The sequence below is a fragment of the Gigantopelta aegis genome, chromosome 14 (genome assembly GCF_016097555.1).
Source record: "Gigantopelta aegis isolate Gae_Host chromosome 14, Gae_host_genome, whole genome shotgun sequence".
Taxonomy (NCBI): domain Eukaryota; kingdom Metazoa; phylum Mollusca; class Gastropoda; order Neomphalida; family Peltospiridae; genus Gigantopelta; species Gigantopelta aegis.
In genome coordinates, this window is record NC_054712.1 from 33,092,213 (window position 1) to 33,101,761 (window position 9,549).

General features: G+C 39.3%; 1 long non-coding RNA gene across 2 annotated transcripts; it reads right to left on the reverse strand.

Moving 5' to 3' along the window:
- Nucleotides 1-1,433: 1,433 nt before the first annotated feature.
- On the reverse strand, nucleotides 1,434-9,040 carry LOC121388052. Of its 2 annotated transcripts, XR_005959925.1 has the most exons (5): nucleotides 8,969-9,036; nucleotides 6,056-6,231; nucleotides 4,616-4,810; nucleotides 3,635-3,799; nucleotides 1,434-1,731 (listed from the first exon to the last, which is right to left on the reverse strand). It is a non-coding gene; the product is annotated as an uncharacterized LOC121388052 (long non-coding RNA). The 2 variants fall into 2 exon arrangements; XR_005959926.1 differs by lacking the exon at nucleotides 6,056-6,231 and having other exon boundaries at nucleotides 8,969-9,040.
- Nucleotides 9,041-9,549: the final 509 nt, after the last annotated feature.

Sequence of the window (9,549 nt, forward strand, 5' to 3'; positions counted from 1 at the left end):
ATAAAAAATAATCTTAGTCACTGACCGTAATTAAAAGTCACTTATCCAAGAAGCAGGTACAGAGTTACATGTAGGTGTGGGACCTGAAAATCCATCCCAGAGCATCTTTATCATAATTTTCCAGGAACCAGATATTGCTCCCTTTGGGACGTTAGCTCATTTGCCTTCGGCAACCTCAAATGTTCCCCTTTTAGAATTCTGTGACCTCCCTTTATAAAATCATGGATCCGCCCTGCCCCTATTTTTGGGTCAGCTAGTTAATTTTGCCTTTAAATTGTGTCAGACGAGAAGTCTTTGTTTATCAATGCCACTCAACTACATCACATTAATGTTAGCCCCCCACATTCCCAACTAGATATATCCTCGCCTGTGTACCTTTGTTGTTTGGTATAAAATAAAAATAAAAGACCAGCAACACATTATATTTGTCAACATTTACAAAATATATAAGAAGTAGCCTTAGAATATTAGAGTAGCTATTTCGATTATGTTCTCAGATCATAAGTTTTTAATCATTTTCCCGAGGTGTGCAATTCTTCTATTTGCATAAACAGCTTTCTCTTATTTAACCGCACAATAAATAATTAGCTTCATCAACGTTCTGTAGGTGGAACAAATAATTAAAGTTGTGTTTTGTTTAACAACACCACTAAATCACATTTATTTTGTTTATCATCGGCTACGAGATGTCAAACATTTGGGGTTTTTTTTTACATGTAGTCTTATAGAAAACCTGCTACATTTTCCTATTAACAATAAGGGATTTTTATATGTACTTTCCCACAAACAGGGCAGCACATACCATGACCTTTAATATATCAGTCATGGGGCATTGGTTGGCACGGAAAAACAACAAAGGATGGGTCCACTGAGGCGGTTTTCTGTAAGTGGAACACGTCTGACTTGTTGAACAGACAGAAACACAGAGAGAGAGAGAGAGAGAGAGAGAGAGAGAGAGAGAGAGAGAGAGAGAGAGAGAGAGAGAGAGAGAGAGAGAGAGAGAGAGAGAGAGAGAGAGAGAAGGGGGAGAGAGAGAGGGAGGGAGAGAGAGATAGATATATAGTCAGAAAGACAAGACAGACACAGAGAGAGACACAGAGAGAGAGAGAGAGAGACAGACAGAGAGAGAGGGAGGGAGCGAGAGAGGGAGAGAGAGATATAGAGTCAGAAAGACAAGACAGACACACAAGACAGAGAGAGAGAGAGAGAGAGAGAGAGAGAGAGAGAGAGAGAGAGAGAGAGAGAGAGAGAGAGAGAGAGAGAGAGAGAGAGAGAGAGAGAGAGAGAGAGAGAGAGAGAGAGAGAAGGGGAGAAAGAGAAACAGACAAGACAGACACACACAGAGCGAGAGAGAGAGAGAGAGAAAAACAGAAAAAAGAGAGAAAAAGAAAGAAAAGAAAGAAAAAAAAAGATATAGATTAAGAAAGAGGGGGAGAAAGAGAGACAGACACACACACACAGAGAGAGAGGGGGGAGGGAGAGACAGAGAGTGAGAAAGAGAAAGAGAAAGAAAGAGAAAAAAAGACAGACAGACACAGACAGACAGAGAGCTAGCCGCCTGAACATCTCAGGCTTGGGTATCTCACTGAATCGGTCACCAAATACAACCTTGACGTATTTAGAATGCAACGTACCCAGTCGTCAGAAACTTATCTTGAAACAACACTTTCGGTCAGTTGGTGTTGTCACTGACGAAACAATTCGTTACTACCGGTGGGTTGTACAAAGACGCTGTAAGAAAACAAAGATTATAAAAAAAGGCAACATCTATCAATTTGACAATATTTTTGTTGGAGACAGCATTGAGAGATTTGTGTCATCACATATTTTGGTGATTGACTTAAAAATCATCTGGCTGGCTTCTCCACAGTGATGACTCGGAAGCCAAACCAAACCGTTCAGTGAAATTAACATTACCATAGTTTAGTTTACTTGGAAAAGACATTTAATAAAAAGAAAAATGTTAGATATGTTTTGAAAAAAACACAACCAAGAGACGTAAAATAAATGCTATCTGACGGCCATTATGTAACCAGCATTCTCTAAATAACTTGCAGGGACGGGACGTAGCCCAGTAGTAAAGTGCTCGCTCGATGCGCGGTCTGTCTGGGATCGATCCCCATCAGTGGGCCCATTGGGCTATTTCTGGTTCCAGCCAGTGCACCTCGACTGGTATATCAAAGGCCGTGGTATGTACTAACCTGTCTGTGGGATGATGCATATAAAAGATCCCTTGCTGCTAATCGAAAAGAGTAGCCCATGAAGTGGCGACAGTGGGTTTCATCTCTCAATACCTGTGTGGTCCTTAACCATATGCCTGACACCATATCACCGTAAATACAGTGCGTTGTTAAATTAAACATTTCTTTCTTTCTTTTTATATAACTTCCACTTCTTTAAATTATCTTAACTTGGCATTTTTAACACAATAATTACATCAAGGCCGTATTAGGTTAAAATATGAAGAGGTAGTAAAATCGGGGATAAAAAAAATTGTAGGGGTGGGGGGCAGGCTGGCTTTTGCCCGAATTAAACAAAAAAGCCTGAATCTGGATAGCATTATTTATATTTCATATTAGTATTATTACGAATTGCACACGAATCACTGCACATTTTTACCTGCATTACAACTAATTTTGAGAGTGGAATAATGAAAATACATGGTAAAAAAAAAAGTCTCAGGTTAGCACATTTTGCCCGTATTTGAGGTTTTTCTCCAGCACGGGGGGGGGGTAGTTGCCCCCCCTCCCCCTCCTCCACTCCCTGTCTCGTACGTTTATACTGGGTACATTAATATATAAGGTATTCTCCATTGTAATATAAAGAACACTTTTTTCTTTGTATATTTCAGTTGAGGATAGGAGGCATCAAGTACTCCTTTATAAGCGTACGAGATAAGGGGGGGGGGGGAGGGGGGGGCAGGAGCTGGAGCAAAAACCTAGAATTCAGGCAAAAATTATACAGATATTAGGGCACAATGTACTAACCTGAGACGCTTTTACCATGTATTTCTATCATTCTACCCTCAAAATTAGTTGTAATCCATGTAAATGCGTAGTGATTCGTTTGCAACCCTATATAGCTATTTGGCAGTAATGCTAATATGAATAAATGTTGTTATCTAGATTAGGGCATTTTCTTTTAATTCGGGCAAAAACCGGTCTTCCCCACCCACCCCCTACAAAAATGGGAGCCCGTAAGCCAATGGACTCATTTTGCGTGTACATATATTCTAAACAGGAAGGAAATGTTTTATTTAAGGACGCAGTCAACACATTTTATGTACGGTTATATGTCGTCGGACATATGGTCAAGGACCACACAGATATTGGGAGAGGAAACCCACTGTCGCCTCTTCATGGGCTACTCTTTTCAATTAGCAGCAAGTCATCTTTTATATTCACCATTCCACAGTAAGTATAGCACATACCACGGCCTTTGATATACCAGTTGTGGTGCACTGGACGGAACGAGAAATAGCCCAACAGGGATCGACCCTTGACCGACCGTGCATCAAGCGAGCACTTTATCACTGGGCTATATGTACGTCCCACCCATTCTAAACAGATGCCACCCTTTCATTACAACAACACAGCAACTATTACAATAACATAAAAGCATTTTTAAAACTGACCTATCACACTGTGGAAGTCGAGAGAGAGAATCAGTGATTTCACTGTATAAATATTGGATGTAGGTTTATAGTTCACATCCAGGACTTGTAACTTCATCACATGCGAGCTCTTCAGAATATCAAGCAGTTTCCTTCACCAATAATTTAGTACTCACAAGGTCAATTCTGAAAATACAGATCTATTTGTTTTCCAAAATATTAAGTAAAACACTCGCAAGGTCAGTTCTGAAAATACAGATCTATTCTATCAAAATATTAATTAAAACATCCGCAGATCAATTCTGAAAATACAGATCTATTCTATCAATATATTAATTAAAACATCCGCAGATCAATTCTGAAAATACAGATCTATTCTATCAAAATATTAATTAAAACATCCGCAGATCAATTCTGAAAATACAGATCTATTCTATCAAAATATTAATTAAAACATCCGCAGATCAATTCTGAAAATACAGATCTATTCTATTAAAATATTAATTAAAAATTAACAATATTTTATAAACTTTTAAAAAGGCATTTTGAACACAACATAAAATAACACCCACAAATTAATGCATGATACAATGTTGCATTGATGTAGGACATTTAGTTTCTGAGAAAAGGAGTTGGAAATCAAATAATTAAAATGTATTAAATTGGTAATGCCTGTATAAAATACACAGATGGGAAGGAATGTCAGTAACATGGAATGTATTGTCAGCAACACGGTTATTTTCCTGATACTACGGATTAGGGTTTCGGATCTACTCACTCTTTCCTCTTAATGTTGGTGTGATCCCTTATTTCTTTCCATCAGTGTAATTCTGTTTGTTTTGTTTAACGGCACCACTAGAGCACATTGATTTATTACTCATTGACTATTCGATGTCAAACATTTGGCAATTTTGAAATATAGTTTAGAGAGGAAACCTGCTACATTAGTAACAAGGAATCTTTCATACACACACTGAAATTAAGGTTGTGTGTAATGCATACATGACTTTGTTCTCATCAGTCGGGTCCTGGTGCTCCGCGGTCTTGTTGTAGGAAAAGGTCACGTTTGTTTCTCGAGACCCGGATGCTAATGGTTTGTAAGCATACGTCAGTCTGAATATGGGCTCGAGTCCAGTAATGATCAGCAGTTTCTGCAGCAGAATGTCCACACTCCATGTTTCCCCTCTGTTTGTCGAACTGCAAAATTAATATTAAAGGAAAGAAAAATGTTTTATTTAACGTCGCACTCAACACATTTTACTTATGGTAATATGGTGTCGGACATATGGTTAAGGACCACACAGATATTGAGAGAGGAAACCCGCTTTCGCTACTTCATGGGCTACTCTTTTCGATTAGCAGCAAAGGATCTTTTATATGCACCATCCCTCAGACAGGGTAGTACATAACACGGTCTTTGTTACACCAGTTGTGGTGCACTGTGGAACGAGAAATAGCTCAATGGATCAACCGACCGGGGATCGATCCAAAACCGACCGCGCATCAAGCGAACGCTATACCACTGGGCTACGTCCCGCCCTGAAAATGGATGCCAAGTTTGGCTAATCTGCAGTCCTGTGACACCGTATAAAGAGTCTGTGATGTTGACATGGGAAAATACCCTTAAAAATAGACTACAGCTCGTCTCCATAACCGTAACTTCTCAGAATTACGTGCGTTTTTAAAAATATGAAAAATGCATTTCGTGGTATTATAAACACCTGGGCCCCGTTCCATGAAGCGATCTTAGCCCTAAGATTACCGTAAGCACATAGCTACCCTATGCACTTAAGTTGATCTTAGGGCTAAGATCGCTTCGTGGAACGGGGCCCAGGGTGACTAGAAAAACTTCGGATGTACAGACATGGATAATGTAAATAATAAAATATAAGTAGCCTAATGTGTGATTTCAATTATCAAAAACCGATCTAACAATGAATAATATGCCGTAGTGTTAAAAAACTAGGGTTTGTCACTTTAACTTGATAATGCAGGCTAGTACCTGGGGGAGGGGAGGGAGGGTGCTGTAAAACAAATATAAGACAAACAAGACACTTAATCAAAACAAAACCAAAACACTTTTTCTTTTCTGCTTTCATTTTTTCTTTTTCTGTTAAAACTCTTTAGCTCTCAAATCTCTCTGTCTCTGTTTGCCTCTCTGTCTCTCTCTCAAGGTGAAAGGTGGAGGACACAAACAATTTGAGAACAAAAATGTGTCTTTGTCCTACTCTATATTTAAACACATGTTCTTATCTCTTAAGTTCAAGGGTCACAACTCGGTGAAAAATGGGTAACTTCATCTGTGCAGCTATACACAAAATATTAGCTCATTAACTTGAGATATTGTGAAAAAAGTCTGAAAACCTATATTTCGGACAGACAACAAAGACGAAACCGATAGTCTCTCTCTCTAAAAAACACAACAACTTTAAGTCTGCTCACCACCATGCCACAATCTCTGTGTTTTACGTTGTAGATAACGTGATCAAAATTCGATAACTCTAGCGAGGAGCACTGAAAGTAGTGGTCGACGGGATACATGAGGTGTATTTTATCCCCAGTACCGGGATATGTGATATTCACGGGGCTGTTTTCATCAGCACCACAGTGGATTGATGCTGAAAGCACAAGAAAAATGTGTACTTTGTTTGTTGCTTTTTTGTTTAACGACACCACCAGAGCAAACTGATTTATTAAGCATCAGCTATTGGATGTAAAACATTTGTAATATTGACATAGTCTTAGAGAGGAAACTCACTACATTTTTCCATTAGTAGCAAGGGATATTTTATATGCACCATCCCACAGACAAGATAGTACTGACTGGAATAAGAAATAGCCCAGTGAGCCGACCGACATGGATCGATATCCAGACCGACCACGCATCCAGCAAGTGCTTTACCACTGGGCTATTTCCCACCCCAGCTGTTTGTATCATATGAGCAAAATTCCTCGGAACCGTTGTCCAGAAACTGCTAATGGTGGAATGGCTAGGCCAGGTAAACCTTGCTGTTGTGCTTGCATGCAAGGTTTATCTTGGTGAACTAACGTGTATGTATGTCAAACTATATAAATTATTTGGCATGTTCAAGTTCCAAACTTAATTACTGTTGATGATCAAACTTTAACATTATCGTGAATAAACATATTTAATCAAATGTATGAAAGAAAAGAATATATATATACTTAACAAAAAAAGAAACTTCTGATTTGTACATATAGTATTTGTTGTGTTAAAGAATTCATTGTGTAATGAAATTATATAGGTAGTATTAGCCGTGAGCTGTATTATCAGGATTCATGAATTTTATCGATTATTTTTGCACTGTTAATCGTCAACAACGTGAAATTCAATTTGCAGGTGCATGCATGGTTCGACATGTCCCGTGTAGTATTCGGTCAATTTGTTTTACTTGTCTTACTGACATTGTTGTCAAGTGAACGAAAACGCTCCAAAATTTGTAAACAAATTAAAGTTTTTTACATTGTAGCATTTTTAGTATGCCAAGAATACCCAATAATTTACGCGAACGGGTGATTGGCATGCTTGATGCTGGCATGTCGACAGAAGACGTTGCAAGGCATGTTGGGAGTTCTAGTCGAGCAATAAGAAATCTTCGCGTAAGATTTCGAACAACAGGAAGCACCAACGACTTGCCACGTTGTGGATGTCCGCGTGTTACAATGCATGGTCAAGACCGCTATATCATGAACACGCATTTGCGCAATCGATTCCAAACTGCCACTGCTACTGCTGCTAACATACCTGGGCTTCATAATAACCGAATCAGTGGGCAAACTGTTCGTAATCGTCTGCGGGAGAACGGTTTACATGCACGACATCCTTACGTCGGATGCGTTTTAATGCAACGCCATCGTCTAAATTGGGCACATGTACAAACTCGTTGGATACGGCGACGCTGGAATACCGTTCTTTTTTCGGATGAATCCAGATTTTCTTTACAACGTGGTGATGGCAGGGTGCGCGTCTACCGTATGAGAAATGAACGCTATGCTGACTGTTGTGTTCTTGAACGAGATCGTTTCGGGGGTGGGGGTTCTGTCATGGTCTGGGCAGTCATTGCCAATGGTTATCGTTCACCACTAGTCATCATTGATGGCAATTTAAATGCTCAACGTTACCGCGATGACATTCTCGCTCATCAAGTCATTCCTCTGTTCCATAACAACGCCAACATCTCAATTTTTCAGCATGATAATGCCACCTCTCATACAGCTAGAGACAATGTAAATTTTCTTAGGACAAATAACATTGATTTCATTGATGACTGGCCCACTAAAAGACCTGATCTCAACTCCATCGAGCATGTCTGGGATAGTCTGGACAGACGATTGAGGCGTCGTCCCAACCCACCCGCTAACATCAATGAACTTCGTCAAGCGCTCGTTCAGGAATGGAACAATATTCCACAGGCAGAAATCAACACTTTAGTCAATTCTATGCACCTGCGATGCACTGCAGTGGTCAGTTCAAGAGGTGGTCATACCCATTATTAAGTGGGTGGTGTTTTTTTTAACCCCTACCACACTTGGTCAAAATTTCTCCCAGTTTCTGTTAACCTATGGCCATGATTTTTGCACCAAACGATGCATCATGGAACACTCTTTAAACGGGGACCAGACAACTCGGCCCAGACAACTCTGGGCCGAGTTATTAGACTGATAGACGGGGCATGCTGTGACACATTATATGCGTGTTAAGTATGATAGTTGGCCATGTCGTAGTGTCTAAGTATTGTACTATAGTAGTAATAATGCATTATACTGCTATATACTGCTAACTATATGGTCACCATTAAGAATGACAATTGTGCATGTCGTACGCGCATATGATATCATAGTGTCAGATGGGTTTCTAGAAGTATTGTACTATAGAAATAACGCAAAGACATCATTTGCCAAATTCCCACATTTATTACATTAAATACATACGCACATATGTACGCAAAAAACAAACAGAACACATACATAAATATTAAATGGGCCGAGTTGTCTGGCATTCCTTTAAACGCATATATAACAATTATTCCCCCGGTTTGTTTTCATCAAGTTATGTTCAAGCAAAGTTAGCGGAAGTTTCTTATTTTGTTCAGTATATATTGTAACAAAATGTGGATGTTTAGTAATTATTAATGTTGTTGTTTAATGACGAAGTCTTCATTACGGGCCTTCGCGGTTATTTGACGGACCGCAGACTAGCGGTTCAGAAATCGTTTTTCAGGGAAAATATTAAAATATTCTATGTCATTATTACTCTTGCTATTTAAGAAATAGTATAGAATTTTTATGTAATCGAATGATGTATCAGTCACTAACTGTCGTTACCGTGTTTACCATTTCTAGCCAGTTGAAGCTGTGAAAATAGCCCAATTTTATTTGCATGGAAGCCGCCATGTTGGAACTTAAGGTCTCACTACACAGATCACTTCCGGGTGACAGTTCATTCATCACGGTCCACTATAGTTCCTAACTGGGACACATGTTATGGGTCACATATTCACTTCTAGCAAATGGTGAAGAATTAAAACAATATGTATGTTTAATGGTAAGCCTTCTGGCTGTATTTTGCCCATGTTATTTTGTAATATTGTGCATCGACCTTTTGGGACATGGGTATATAGCGCAAGTGACAGCCGGAGTGAATCGGTTAATGAACCACCTATTCGGACCGGTACTACAGCCAGATGCGGTCATATAGCAAAAAACTGAGACGGAAATGTTCTCAATTTTGGAGTGAAAATAAATGCTTATATAATGTATGTTTGCAATGGTGTATGTTGTTAGTGCCAACGAGAACCCGTTCTATGGGCAATCTTCACTTGAAGTTGGGCAGTTTAACATGGGTTTCAATGGCAGATGACATCTGTGTAGTGAGACCATAATGTTAAAACATGAAATTACTGTCTATCCCAAAA